This window comes from Myotis davidii, unplaced genomic scaffold (assembly GCF_000327345.1).
Source record: "Myotis davidii unplaced genomic scaffold, ASM32734v1 scaffold520, whole genome shotgun sequence".
NCBI classification, from domain to species: Eukaryota; Metazoa; Chordata; class Mammalia; order Chiroptera; family Vespertilionidae; genus Myotis; species Myotis davidii.
This window is the reverse complement of record NW_006292908.1, coordinates 2,003,968-2,019,769: the sequence shown is the minus strand read 5'-3', so window position 1 is coordinate 2,019,769 and position 15,802 is coordinate 2,003,968. Positions and strand designations below refer to the sequence as shown.

The following is a 15,802-nucleotide window of genomic DNA, read 5'->3' as shown; positions in this document are numbered from 1 at the left end:
TTTTTAAATCCTCACTTGAGAGTATTTTTCCATTGGTTTTTAGAGAGAGTGGGTGGGAGTGAGAGAGACAGAAAGAGAGAAGCATCAATTGGTTGCCTTCCGCACGCCCCGACCAGGGCCAGGGATGGAGCCCAACCAAGGTACATTCCATTGTCTAAATCGAACCCAGATCCTTCAGTCCATGGCCCAAGGCTCTAGTTACTGAGCCAAACTGGCAAGGGCATATTTTTCGTTTCTTTTTCTTCTTTTAGTATTTGTGACCCAACTTTATTTTCCTTACTATGGTAAAATATTCTGAATCAGTCTCCCAAAAGAATAATGTTTCAAGTGATGACTATGGTGGGAAGGTGATTAATGTTGGAGGGTTAATGTGTCACTGTGGTTACTACATACTTGGTTTTTGGCTCAGTTCCTAAGACCCTTTAATCTTCACTTTACTTAAATAATATTTCCTCAATGTGGTCCCTGTGACATATAATCAATTAATCTTTCCTTTAAATTTTTACCAAAGTGGATATTACCATTCAAATTAAAGTATGTAGAATATTTATCATAATTACCATTAATAATTGCTATGTGATTTTATGTAGCTACGATGAACAGAAGTGCATTTTTTAGAATACCACTTTGAAATTCCAGTATAATGAGATCGCCTTTTAAAACAAGATAAATGGATTCACGTTAGGAATAGTGTCTTGTTGATCTTGGCTATGTGGCTATTCCAGCTCATTATCATTTCAATTTGATGATTTCTATGCTTGACTTTTTGGTGTTATACAGATTTTGGCTTAGACATTTTTCCGGGCAGAAACAACTGTGCCAGTATGTATTAAACAAGCGTGCCTATCCTGGGTGCTAGAGCGAAAGGGAAATAAAAGGTCTCTGTCATTAAAAATCTCAGATTTTGCCCTGTCAGTGTTGCTTAGCTGGTGTTGCACTGAATGGTCTCAGGTTTGGCTCCCGGTCAAGGACGCGTACCTGGGCTGCAGGTGCAATCCTGGCCCAGGGCACATGCAGGAGGCAACCAATACATATGCCTCTCTCATATCAATGTTTCTCTCTTTCCCCCTCCCTCCCTTTCACTCTCTCTAACATTCAATGGGAAAAATATCGTCGAGTGAGGATTAACAACAACAAAAGAACCTATAGACGCATCAGTAAATAAGTGTATTATAATACAGAAATTAATTTGTATGCGGGATTCCCCTCTAGGCCTCCTAACCATGCCTTGGGAAGCTCCCGATTTAATTATTTGAAATGTTTTATTTCTTGATTTTCAGAGAGAAAGGAGGGGAGAGAGACAGTGAGAGAAACTTAAATTTGTTGTTCCGCTTATGTGTGCTTTCATTGGTTGATGCTTATACGTGCCCTGGACCAGGATGGTCCTCGCCACCTTGGTGTATTGGGGACAGTGGGACCAGCTGAGCTCCCCTACCAGGGCCCATTTAATATTTAATGTTTAAGTAAGAGGTGGCCATTTGGCAAAAGGGAATTCTCCATAAACAGCATTCAGGTAGAACCTGTCAACACAGGCTGGGAGTGGTAAGAGATAAGTCTGGAGAGTTGGTCTGGTCGGCAAACTGTGGCCCCTTGAGTGTGGCTCTTCCACAGAATACCACGTGCGGGCGCACACGTACAGTGCAATTGAAACTTTGTGGCCACACTCAAGGGGCCCAAGAGCCTCATGTGGCTCGCGAGCCGCAGTTTGCCAACCACTGGTCTAGGGGGCCGGACTAGGGTAGGCTGTGAACAAATGCCTTTTAAAGCGTGAACTTGGCAGTTGAGAGGGATATACTTCAGGATGTGGAGCGGAAACTAGCATGGTCAGCCTGGGTGTTGGGCTCGATCATTGTGGCTTTTGGCATCTTTGTTACAAGATGGCTTTAAGCGGCATAAAAGGGAGGAGGCGGCTGGGGACAGAGGACAGGGTCCTAGCTTTGTGAGGTGGTAGTGGGGACAGAAATCCGGTCATAGCTTTAAGATATGGGAGAACGTCCATGCGCAGAATGGGGAGTCGGTAAGCGATGGAGGGTGTGAAGGAAACCAACAGCCACAGCATACAGGATCCGTCAGTTCTCATAGCACATGGCGGCTGTAATAACAATGAACACTTGTATGATGCTTTCATATTTTGAATACAAACCAACTCAGTGTGGTAAGGAGAGCAAGTGTAATTACCAGCCTCATTTAAACATAAGGACATAAAATCCAGGGCATTATAGGAGGTAATTTAAGTGACAGCAATTAAACATATTGTTAAGTGATCGAACCTGGCATGGAACCTGGGTCTAACTGTAGCTCCTGTGCGGTTCCCTATCCCCCCCACTGCTGATGCTCTGCAAACCGGGCATCTCTACGGCCAGATGGTAACAGCTCCACAAGCTAGCAAGAGAGGCAGAGTTCTCAGAGAGCCGGTACAATTAGTGATAGTTCCTTGATCAGTGGCAAATACTTGCATTGACACATCTTAGACAAATATTTGTTTTGCTCGAATAATTAGTATTACCCCAGGACTTACTGAAACACATTAATTTTGACTCAAATTTTAGAAAAGAGCAAAAAACAAAAAACACACAAAAACAAAAAGTGATAGAGAGCTATATATTCTGACTTGTCTTAATGTAATAGTTTAAAAAATATGAAATATTTGATGAGTCTTAATGTATATTCCTAAAGGCAGTTCTACCTATGGCTTTGCTATTAGCATTTTTAAGATGTGTTTTTGAAATGGAGACTTTGGGTTTAGCTGGGGAGGGGGAGGTTGGGGTTAAGAAGAAATCTTGGATGATGGAGTGAAAAAGAATGAGATCCTAAACTTGGTGTCTAAAAATAATAACGGAAGTTAGTAAAAGGTAAGCTTTGTTGCCAGGCTCTATTCTAAGAACTAATTTTTGTAGTCTTTATAATAACCCCACAGAAATAGGCTCAGTTATCATTCCCGTTGTCACGAATGGGAAAGCTAAGACCCACAGACATTACCAAATGGCTACACTAAGAATGTCTAGAATGTGGATTTCTGGAATTGCGCCATTATTTGAGCCGCCACAGTGTAGTTTGAGATCACAGGGTAGGGTCTGACAATGAGCAGCAGCAAATTCGACTTGATGCCAAGACCCCCCAGCTGCTCTTTTATGGCTCATAGTTATTTGCTGACCGAAAAGCCACACTTAGCCCGAGCTGGTTTGGCTCAGTGGATAGAGCGTCAGCCTACGGACCGAAGGGTCCCAGGTTCCATTCCAGTCAAGGGCACAAGCCGAGGTTGTGGGCTGGATCCCCAGTAGGGGGCATGCAGGAGGCCGGCTCAATCCCCAATCAATGTTTCTCTCTCATCATTGATATTTCTATCTCTCTCTCCCTCTCCCTTTCTCTCTGAAATCAATACAAATATATTTTTAACAAACCACACTTATTAGTTCTGTGACTTTGATCAAGTCTTTAACTTTTAAGCCTAAATACTCGTCAGTAAAATAGGGATAATAGTACTTCCCAATAAGAAATTGTGAATGTTAAATAAGCCTGTGTGCATTTTTCATATAAACACATAACTAATGGAATGGTGGTGGTGGTGGTGGTGGTGGTGGTGGTGGTGGTGGTGGTGGTTATTGGCTCCAGAATTTGGGGCTTAGTTGAATCTTGCAAAATTGTTCTTAATTTATAAATATTTATTTTAATAGCCTACAAGTCCCTTAATGAGACTGGCAGTTTGAAGAAGCAGATTAATTCATTTCAACTAGTAAATACTACTTTCCTTTTCTTCCTTCCTCGGTCCCCTTTTCCTTCCTATTTTCTTATATTTATACCTTTTTCCCATGAATCTGGATGTAATTCATTCCCAGATGCATTTTATAGGCATTTTTTCCAGGACCTATTTCTGTAAATGTGTAACAGGTACTCATAGAAATAAATCCTAGGATACCTTGCAATTACTGCTGGTTAAAATCTTTGCTTATCCTGTTGGAATCCGTCCAATTCAAATGCCACCTCCTTCATGACACCCATCTGGTCACCTCAGCCAGGGGAACGAGTCGTGGGGAATGAGGACAATGTGGCGGGTGGTGGATGATGGGTGATAGGTCATAAGGGTGGTGGTTGTACGGTCACACACTGACGTGGTTTAGATGCATGAAGCTTGCTCCCTGTAAAAATGTTTGCTAAAGGAAAAACATGCAGCAATGTGGGAATACATCATTTGTATCTTATCCCATCCACTTTCTCATACCAGCATTTTCCTCAAATTGTTTGGCTTCCCCAAACTCCCCACTATGCACTTGACTGGGACCGTAATCTGGAATATGACTGTGCCCCATTCCAGTTCAAATGTATACGTTCTTATCTCTCTGGGCCAGAGATTCTCCTTTGAAAATGTTACCATAAACAATGACTCAATTGAGTCTGACACTGGAAACACAACAAAACCAATAATCAACAAATGGGACTACATGCAACTCAAAGCTTCTGCACAGCAAACAAAACACTCAGAGTGAAAAGGTAATCTACAGAAGGGAGAACATGTTTGGAAGTCAGATATTGGATAAAGGATTAGTATCCAAAACATATAAAGGGCTTATAAAACTCAGTAATAACAAATCTATTTTAAAAAGCGGAGAGGAACTAAATAGACCCCCCACCCCCAAAAAAGTCATCTAAATGGTCAACAGGTACATAATAAAGATACTCAAAATTAGTAATCATCAGGGTAATGCGAATCAAAACCATAATGAGATACAACCTCACACCTGTTAGAATACCTAGCATCAGAAAGACACAAGGTAAGTGTGGGCAAGTATGTGGGGGGGCGGGGGGAATTGGGGGGTAAGGATACATAGGTAATACCTTAATCAATAAAGAAAAATAATTAAAAACAAACAAACAAAAGAGAACCCTCTGTTAGTGGGAATGTAAATTGGTTCAGCCCCTATGGGAAACAATTATGGAGGTTTCTCAAAAAATTAGAAATAGAGCTATATGATCCAGCAGTTTCACGTTTGGGTATGTATCCCAAGGATATGAAAACCGTATCAAAGAGGAATATGCACTCTTTTGCAATAGTCAAGACATGGAAACAACCTGCGTGCGTATCAATGGAGGAACGGATAAATCGGTGCTATTTACACATGTACACATACAATGGAATGTTACTCAGCCACGAGAGAAGACATCTTGCCACGTGCGACAGCATGAATGGACCGTGAGGACATTATGCTGAGTGAGAGAAGTTAGACGGAGAAAGACACATAGTGTCTCATAAAGTCAGAGCAGAATGACGGTTGCCAGGCAGGGAGGTGGGTGAGAGAGACAGACGTTGAGGATAGAACTTCAATGAGTAGTAAATAAGTTCCAGTACAGTGAATATAGACAAGACTGCGCTATAATCATCAAACTTGCTAACAGACTAGAGCTCAATTATTCCCATCACTAAAAACATGATAATTATGTGATATGATGGAGGTGCTAATTATCGCGACAATGGCGATCATATTGCACTCTGTAAGTAGCAGATTAACTCACATACACCTTAAGTTTACACTATGTTATATGCCAAATATATTTTAATTAAAAAAAAACAGTGACTGAAAGAAAGTGAATTTCCATTATGATGATGGAGGAGGACAGAGTCATAGCCGGCTGGCAAAGGAGACGTTTTGGGGGTTTAAGAGGACTTTATTGCGATTCTCAAATGTGAAAATTTAATATAAAGAAAACTAAGCGACTTTTTATCAGTTTCACTTTGATGCTTAAGACAAAATTTTCTGAGACTTAATTTTTTAGAGCGGTTTTAAGTTCACAGCAAAATTAAGCAGGAGGAATAGAGATTTCCCATAGTCCCCCTGCCCCCCTCCCCCATTACCAATACCCCCACCAGAGGAGTGCATTTGTTACAATTGGTGAGCCTCTATGGATACATCATAATTTCCTAAAGTCCACAGTTTGCCTGAGGACTGTATATTCTATGGATTCAGACAAATATATAGACATATGTTCATCATTATGGTCATGCAGTGTGTCTTCACTGTCCTGCTTAAGACAAAGTTTAAAAACCAAAATTAACCTGTGATGTTTATTTCTACATTTTCACTAACAAAACCATCATTCCTGGTGTTAGCCTTCTCATCAGAGATGCCTCTATAGCGCTGAAATAATTCAGCAAAACTAGTAGTATTTGGGGAGAACATCCCTGGGTCACAATTGTCCAGGTCATCAGTTCTGCTGCAGGAAGGGTGCCCTCCTAGGGGCTGTGGGGCTATAGAATTATTTCTGAAGGAGCCACCACAAAACCAAAAATTAAAGATAAAAATATATGAATGTCAATCTTTATGTGTAAAATGTTCTGTGAAAACACAAAGTAGGGAATTGAAGGAAGTTTCAGGGAGGACTCAAAGAATAAAGGTAGTTTGATGAGATAAGTTTGAGGAGGGGAAAATACAGAGAGGAATAAAGTCACAAATGTAAGAAGGCACCAGAATGATCTGGGAGCAAAAGGGTTTGGATGGATGGATGAAGGGGTGCCTAAAAGCGAGTTGGGGGACTTTTCCCAGGCCCAGGTCTGGTGTGCTACTTGGCTGGTGTCCCTGAGTGTGGGGGACCTTGCAAGGATCTGAGCAGAAGAGGGGTACAGTGGGCCTGTGCTTTGGGCAGGAGGATGGAGGCCGCAGCCCTCCATGGAATGGTGGGAGGGTGCTAGAGAAGGTGGCAGAGAGAGCTTTTCCCTAAGGCAGCTATGAGGGCCTGTGCCAGGGCAGAACAGTGCCAACCTGTTTTGAGATTATGGCATTTCAAGTGCTAGAGGATCAGTTAGGGATGCCTGGCTGGAAAGTCAGGAGAAAGACTGGGGAAGAAACAAGTAGGGCTCATCCTCAGAGTGTCAACAGGCCGCCAAACAGGAAGCTACCAGCCAACAGACCCAAGCCAGAAAACAAAACACCTGTCCCAGTGCAAAGAAAGGGAGGTAGTGGGTCATTTTGAAGGATGGATCACTTTAAGAGGTAGGAAGAAGGAAGAGTGAAAGGAGCCATTGACTGGATTGACTTTCATGATACATACCAATGTCTAAATCATCTTGGTTAATTGTCACCTGGTGATAGTCCTCCCCTAGTTGAAGATAGTCTCCCATGAAAGTAGGGTCGTGAGCAGCCGTGGGCAAACTACGGCCCGTTCCGCTGTTCTATCCGGCCCGTTTGGCTGTTCTATCCGGCCCGCGGAGCCGAAAGAGCAGAGGGTTCTCTTGCTCTCCCCTCCGCTCCTTCACCAGCAGCAGTGTTAACATGTATTAGTTCACGCAAACACTCCATCCATGCTTTGGTTCCGGCCCTCCGGTCCAGTTTAAGAACCCATTGTGGCCCTCGAGTCAAAAAGTTTGCCCACCCCTGGTCTTGAGTTTTGCTTGGTGACTATACCTCCAGCCCTCAGAACAGCAACTGGTACATAATAAGTGCTCAGTAAATATTTGGTAAACAAAATAACTCATTTACATTCTGCCATGTTATAGTGAGTGAGAATAAGAGGCTAAAGGGTTGTGCTGATCTTATTGGACATTGTACATGACATATTGTACATCAAACACATGCCACAGCTATAGTGAGGTGTTGACAAGGAAGTACCCCTGACATAACTATGATACTTATTTTTATCAAACACTTCTATGGTGCTTCAATAGGCTAGGAATTGTTCTAACTTTACTAATATTAACTCATTAATTATTAATGATAAATTATTTTACTGCCTTAGTAGTTCTCCAAGGAGTTTGCTTGGGGTTTTATAGAGGCCCAGTGCACGAATTTGTGCAGGTGGTCAGTGCACATCATAGCAACCAGTCTTTCAGTCGTTCAGTCATTTGGTCATTCGGTCACTTAGCCTTTTATATATATAGACTAGAGGCTCGATGCTTGAAGATTCATGCAAGAAAGGCCTTCCGTCCCCTGGCTGCCGGCACCAGCTTCCCTCCGGCACCCAGGACCCAGGCCTTCGCTCAGGCCGCCGCCTTCAGCCTTTGCTCCAGGCCAGAGCCACCTTCCATCTTCGCTCCAGCCCTGCCACCCTCCTATAGCTCCCTCCACCCCTTGCCCTCTCCCCCATAGCAAGTGTCCTGCCCCACCCAGGCTGCTCTGTGGGAACTGCCCAGAGGCCTGGAGCAGCTGGGACGGGGCGGAACAGCTGTCTCCCAGCCCAGCCACTACCATCTTTGTCACGTCAATTTGCACATTCCCTTCTTATTGGCTGTGGGCACCACCATCTTTGTCGCAAAGTAATGGTCAATTTGCATATTCCATCTTTATTAGATAGTATGGCTTCAGCAATTGAAAAATGCTGAGCATAAGAATGTCATTTACCATCTGTGACTCCACATAAACTAAATATTATAATGAGTTTAAGTGAATATCTTAGGAGCTCTTTGCTGGGCCAGGCACTATTTATGAAAACACATCCTTTTTGTCTGATGCCATATATAAACTATTTAAAGCCCTATTAATAGATGCTGTAAAGTTATTTCTATATTGGTTTGGCGTCTAGCAAACTATCTCCACTGTTTTGTTTAAAGATGTTGTGTGTTATGAATTTCTAGTGTTTTTTCCTACCCAGCTGCTTCACAATTATTAACAGATGCCATCCTTCATCACACTAAGCAAATCCCTTTAATGTCAGTAATCCGTTTATGCTTTAGGCCTGGATTCAGGATGACTTTTGCCATTGATTTTAAACATCTACTTTAAATACTTCTGATGGAATTTCACAAACTAGATTCCCTGCCATTGTCCATAGAAAGGGGAGATGGTGTATGTAGTGTAGGGATTTTCAAAGCAGTACTTTTCTTTAGCTTTTGACAGCATTCTGCTGTATACAGTGTACATCCAGTGTGGTGGAGGTGTCTCCTGCTCCTTTCCCCTAGTGTGTATGTGCAGCTACCTCGGTTGGAGGTGGGGTGTGACTCTGAGTAATTAATCTGACCCACTCTTCACCTGAGTCATAGTCTACAGCATCCACACTGGTGGTTCCTTGTGGCCCCAAGTCCAATAGTTACCGTTTGGTGGGTGCTTCTTGCACTTCCGTAGTGCACAGCGAGTCTCACACACATGACTGCCATGACTATGAAAGAGGACTGCCCCCTGCCGGTTCCTAACCCCACCTTGTCTTGCCTTCAGTGAGCAAGGCTACACTATCTGGGCCGTTTCCTGGGATGAGTTCTCTTTCCCCAAAGAAATAATCAAGACTCAAGTATCTTCTCATGCTTGAACCTTTTATACTTCTGTCATCCTTTGCTTGTTTTTCCTTCTTTATTTTCTTTTTTAATTGAACTTACTGGGGTGACATTGGTTTGCAAAACCATACACGTTTCAAGGGTACAACTCAACAAAACATAATCTGCACACTGCATCGTGCACCCCTCACCAAAGCAAAGTCTCTTTCCATCCCTAACCCCTCTCCCCCTTTGCTCACCTCCACCTACCCCAACCCCTTTCCCTCTTCTGTCATCCCTTGAAACTCTGAGGCCCTCCACCTCCATATGGTTTCTTGGGCACTCCAAAGGAGGAGAGGGGAGAGGTCTTGTAGTACCAGGGTGGGATAGGGGAGGCCGGAAAAATAATATTGACAATATCCACTGTTCTGGCTAAGGGTATACTGTGCATCTCTTCTTCACTCTCTGCTCAGTGATGTCATGTGAGTAGCTTGACATTGGCCATAGTAGGAGTATTCACACTACAGAAATCTGCAAGTGCTATCTATTGTGTTCCTGTCCCTGCCCCCTCTCCCCCTCCCCCGTTGGTTGTTAGACTTCTACCAGTACTTCTTTGAATATATGTATTTTATTTAGTGTTTTGCTGCTGATGATGAGGAAAAATATAAGAAAATCAAAGCTTTTATTTTGCTTTCATTTATTCCTTTGTCAGTGTTCCTCCTTTATGTAGATCCAAGTCTCCAAACTATATTATTTGCCTCTTTGTCAAGAATTTCTTTTAACATTTCTTGCAAAGCAGGTTTGCCATAATAATTTCCCTCAGTTTTTGTTTGTCTGAGAAAATCATTATTTCTCCTTCACTTCTGAGGGATAATTTTCAAGGTACAGAATTTGGGTTGGTTTGTTTTCTTTCTCTCAACACTTTAATTTATATTTCACTCCACTCTATTCTTGCCTGCGTAGTTTCTGAGGCATTGGATGTCATCCTTACCTTTGTTCCTATATAGGTAAGGCGTTTTATTCCTCTGGTTTCTTTATCTTGGGTTTTCTGTAACTTGAAAATGATACACCTGTGTGTAGGTTTTTGGAGGCATTTATCCTGCGTGGTGTTCTTGGAGCTTTATGGATCTGCAGTTTAATGTCTGACATTGATTTGGGGAAATTCCCAGTCATTATTTTAAATATTTCTTCTTTTCCTTTATTTTTTGTTTGAAAAAAAATGTGTATGTGATACCTTTTGTAGTTTTCCCATAGTCCTTAGATATCCTGGGTTTGTTTAATTTTTTTGCTCATTTTGTGTTTTTCTTTTGGTCGTTGTTCTCTTTGCTTTTCTGCTTTTGAGGAGTCTACCCATATGTCCTTTAGCCTAGGTCAGTGGTCCGCAAACTCATTAGTCAACAGAGCCAAATATCAACAGTATTCAATCGTTGGATTGAAATTTCTTTTGAGAGCCAAATTTTTTAAACTTAAACTATATAAGTAGGTACATTGTTATTAACTTAATTAGGGTCCGCCTAAGGCTTAGGAAGAGCCACACTCAAGGGGCCAAAAAGCCGCATGTGGCTCTCGAGCCGAAGTTTGCCAACCATGGGCCTAGAGATTTCGTTTTCCTCAGCTGTATCCAATCTACTGTAAGCCTATCAAAGGCCGTTTTTATTTCTGTTAGAGCTTTTTTCCGAGCACTTCTTTTTGTCTTGTTTATTTCATCAGGACTTGTGTCCCTCTCTTCAGTGTCCGTCCCTTCTTGCATTAGTGGTCATTAGTGAGAGTTTATTGTGCACACACCAAAAAGAGAGTTCGTGACCTGGGACACAAATGGAATAAGGCTCAGGGGTATATTATTATAAAGCAGTTACATGGGGAGAAGGCAGTGACTGACCTTCACAGACATTGGTTATAACACTAGAATTTTCTTAAATGACAGGGAATTGGTTAGTGGCTACCTGATATCAATTTTGGAAAATAAAAGTTTTGCTTATGGCTTCCAGAGACATCACAAGAAATTACCCAGGTCCAGTTAGCCTTGCGATCAGCTTAATTAAGCTCTGTTTATGTGGCTGATTGGGAATTTTCAAGGCTGGTCTCTGTTTCTTTATGTTAACACTGTCTCCTTTCTCCACCAGAGCCCTTAGCAGGTGAGTCCTAGTTTCTTTTAAGAAACGCCCAGTCCATAATCCAACACCCCGGCCCTGTCTGATTCTGACGCTGCGTCTCTCCCACGTGGGTTTTGGGTTTGGGTTGCCTTGTGATGGTCTTTGGTAGCCAGTTTCAGAGTCCTGGGCAAAGGGAACTGCTGTAAGTGGTCCTTAGTGATGAGGTGCTGAGGTGTGGGGGGCAGGACCCAGTCCGTAGGTTCATGATAAGGTCTGAGGCCTTTGGGGAGCCTGTGCCTCAGGGCTGTGACCTTCATAAGCTTTTTGCAGATTTCTCCTCCTCCCCGGGCTGGAGGGGACAGGGCAGGAGGGGACGGGGTGGGAGAGGAGAGCGTGGCTCCCTCCCCAGGGCAGCAGCTCTGATGACCCCCATCGGTGGTGAGAGGCAGCAGGTCTGGCTCAGGTCAATTAGCTCCGCCTGAGGGCCGCCTATTTAAGGAGGAATAAGGGCTCTGACTCATTTCATCATGGCCCTTCCTTCTCTCCCTGCGGAGCCGAGGGGACCCTTCTCCAATATCTACTGTGGGAACCTTGGTCAAGGCCGTGGAGGCGATCCTCGCCATACTGTGGGCGCCCCTGGAATTGAGCCCTGGGAATTTCCAGCTCTCGGAGTTCTCAGCCCCAGGCTCCAGCAGTTATATCCAGTTCAGGCTTCACCTGGCTGGGCGGCTCAGGGTTTCTGCTGTGAGACCCGCAGGTAGGGGGGTCCCTGCTGGGGGCAGCTGGGCTCTGTGCCCTGTCCTCCCTCGCGGGATCACAGGAGTTGTTACATCTCCTTGTCAAGCACACGGACTTTTTAGCTCATGCAGCCATCGTAACGGTTTCCTAAAACGATTTCCCCCAGAAAACACCGTGTAATCCCTCATGATGGCTTTTGTTGTCATTTTTCCTAGTCAAAACACAAAAAAGTAACATTGTCTAACTGTGCCTTACATGTAGTAGATTGTATATTAATACTCCGCTAAGATCCTGGGCTGGTGGATATTTTGAAGCATTTTACCAGTTTTGTTGAATTAAGGATTTTTAAAAATTAATTGGAGTGATATAGGTTAATAAATTATCTAAGTTTCAGGGTACAATTCTATAATACACCATCTGTCTGTGGTGTGAGTGTCCCTACTCCAAGTTAGGGCTCCTTCCATCACCTTGTATCCCCCCAAGCCCTCTTTATCCCCTTCCCCTCTGGTAACCTCCGTACTGTTCTCTGTGTCTATGAGGTTGTGTGTTTTTTTCCTTTGTTGTTTTTTTCTTTTTTTCCCCTTTGCGCTTAATCCCTTCACCTTTAAGGATTAAGGATTGATTTTTCTTTAGAATGTTAAGTAATAGCCAATAATTTGTAGATATTTTAATCCTTATTAAAGTTATTGTAAAGTCGATATCCTTTTGTTGTAACAACGTGTTGCAGATCAGCCCATCAAATGGCTTAGCTTTTACTTTCTAACTAAAAATGCTCAGTGCCCTTACACAGTTCACCAGCATATCACAGAGTGCTCTCAGTCTGTAAACCAGGAACTTGGGGGTGGGGATTACTTCAGAGCGGTCAGACCCATTTTAGTCGTTGACACAGGATAGTAATTGAACTACTGGTGGTCCCTGAGGTCCGAAAGATTGGCGACCGCTGAATACAGTTTCCTTTTAAACCTCTCTTATAACAGGAAGAGTCACACAGGATAAACTGGGCCTAGTGTTGTTTCATTGCAGGAGGAGTATGTCTTCATTTAAACCTATAAGGAATCTATACAATAGAGATAATGCACTTAGTGGTTAATTCCGAATTTCAAACTTAATTTTCATTTTACAAATGGTTGTTTTCATAAAATATTAAGTACCTGATTTAGTTCTTTGCTGTTTGGACTTCCCTGTTTCATGTAAATTGACTTTATTTACACATTGGTTAACAGCTCCTCCCCGTTGTAAAAGAAAACTATTATTTGTTATTCAGAAGTTATTAAAAGGTGCAATAATATACATTAAATCAATAGATAAAATAGCTTTACTGTTTTCAATAAATATCCCTTTCAAACTAAGAAGTATAAGGGAATATAACGTAGTTTGTACTATGAGGATTTATAGCCCCATATTAGAAAGATATTTCGTATCAGGCACACTTATTTTTTATTGGTTTATTATATTTTGGCTTGAGAATAAAGTAGCGAAACGTGGTTGATTTGATCAAAGCTCATAGCCAATCCGTGATTATTTATCTACACATCTCTGTCCAGTTTCTTTATCCGTAAAAATCCAAGTGGGGAAAAGCCAGTGGCTCCGTGGCTCTCAGCTTTGGTCTGTGGTGAGGAGGCAGTCCATTCAGAGGGAGCAAGGAGGTCGGGAGTTGGTCTTAATTTAAATCGCTCTCTGTGTATTTCATACCTTCCCCAGCAGACACCACGATAGATGACGGTTAGAATTTTACCTAAAATCTGTTGAACGTCAGCCTTTGCTGCAAAACTAGAATGATTAATTGCATTTTATTTCACCCAGTATTGTGTTATTTATTTTGTTACTCCATAATAAAAAATATATTAAGGAATTTTCAATATTGGTCTAGAGCAGTGGTTCTCAACATTGGCTGTACATTAGAATTACCTGGGAATCTTTTTAAAATCCTGATTTCTGGGCCTCATCCTCCAGAAATTGTGTTTCTTTGTTACTAATGTTGTGGCCCCACCCCATCACAAAGAAACAGAATTTCCGGAGGATGAGGCCCAGAAATCAGGATTTAAAAAAGATTCCCAGGTGATTCTAATGTGCAGCCAAGGTTGAGAACCACTGGTCTAGAGGGAAAATGTGTGTGTGTAAAAGTAGATTTTTTTTTTATCAGCCATGACTAATAAACTATTGCTAAACTAAAATTACACCATTTTAAAATGCACACAAAATACTAAATCTCAAGTAATCACAATGTTGGAAGGTACAATATTTAGACACTTAATTAAATGCCTATGTTTCATTTTCCCCATTGGCCAGAGGGTAAATGCTGTATCACTAAGTAAACACTCTCAGATGCCTGAATTCCCTAGCTGTCAAAACAATCCTATAAAAATGACCTCTTGAGGTTTTACAATTGGTGCCACCACTTAGGATGGATTTGATTCTTAAAAAGAATTTTTAAGCCCTAACTGGTTTGGCTCATTGGATAGAGTGTGGGCCTGCCGACTGAAAGGTCCCAGGTTCAATTCCGGTCAAGGGCATGTACCTGGGTTGCGGGCACATCCCCAGTAGGGGGTGTGCAGGAGGCAGTTGATCAATGTTTCTCTCTCATCGATGTTTCTGACTCTCTATCCTTCTCCCTTTCCTCTCTGTAAAAAATCAATAAAATATATTCAAAAATAAATAAATGAAAAGAATTATTAAAATCTTTAAATTTTTTAATCATACTGTAGCCTTCACTTGAATCACTGGTTTGATGCATTATAGCATTTCTCTCCTTGAGACATAATTTTCCTCAGTCCGTTTTTGTTCTTTCCCTCTCCCATATTCTTCATTGCCATTCGGTGGGGCAGGCACAATGTCACCTTCAGGTTGTACCGGGGAACCTGAGACTTCGGTGAAATAAACCATTCAAGGTCACACAGACGGCAATGAGGGAGGGATAACTGAATTACTTAAAGTGAGCCCTTGGACAAATGTTGATAATTTGTAAAACCTTGAAGCCACATTACATTTGTTCAGAGTTGATAAAGGAACAACAATCACTTGATTTTTTGTTGTGGATCTGGTTTGGGTTTTCCTTTTGGTTTTTAATGATAAAATTGACCAGCATTTGAGAAGTTTGCAAATTCACTTGTGCCATCCCAGGAAAATATTTCTATGTAAGTCGGCGGTGGTGTTTTTTTGGAGGTAAATTCCCTGCAGGTAAATCCCCTAAAAGTATATTTCTCTTTATATTTGGGCCTAGGGTAGTTGTAAGAGTGAAAATTGGGCCCGGATTAAGCTTTCATTACATTCCTTCATAATTTATTGTGAATTTATTGTGATTTAATTTGTCGATGGGAAAAATATATTCTTGTTTCCCTGTTGTTGAAGATACGGCCCTGTGGCAAGAAAGAAGTTGGTGTGTATTATCATGTATAAGGTTAAATTTTTTTGCATGTGGATATCTAATTGTTCCAGCATCACTGTTGAAAAGATCATTCTTTCTCCATTGTTCCTTTGTCAACGATCAGTTGACTATATTTGAGTGGTTCTATTTCTGGACTTCTGGTCCATGGATTTATCCATTATTTAATCAGTGCCATACTGTCTCAGGTACTGTGGCTTTAGAGTAAATATTGAAGTTAGGACGTGTCAGCCCTTCAACTTTGGTTTTATTCTTCTTCAATATTAAGTAGTTTCTTTTGGGTCTTTCGCCTGTCAATATAAACTTTAGAATCAATTTGTTGATATTAATACAAAAACTTGGGATTTTGATTGTATTAATTCACTAGATCCAATTGGGAAGAACTGATTTCTTGACAATATTGAGTCTTCCTATTAG

At 41.8% G+C, this 15,802-nt stretch overlaps 1 protein-coding gene across 3 annotated transcripts in view; it reads left to right on the top strand.

The window, feature by feature from the left end:
- The window catches only part of NOL4 (nucleolar protein 4), a 233,177-nt gene that overhangs the window by 147,630 nt on the left and 69,745 nt on the right, over positions 1 to 15,802 (top strand). The gene's annotated exons all lie outside the window — the stretch shown is intronic.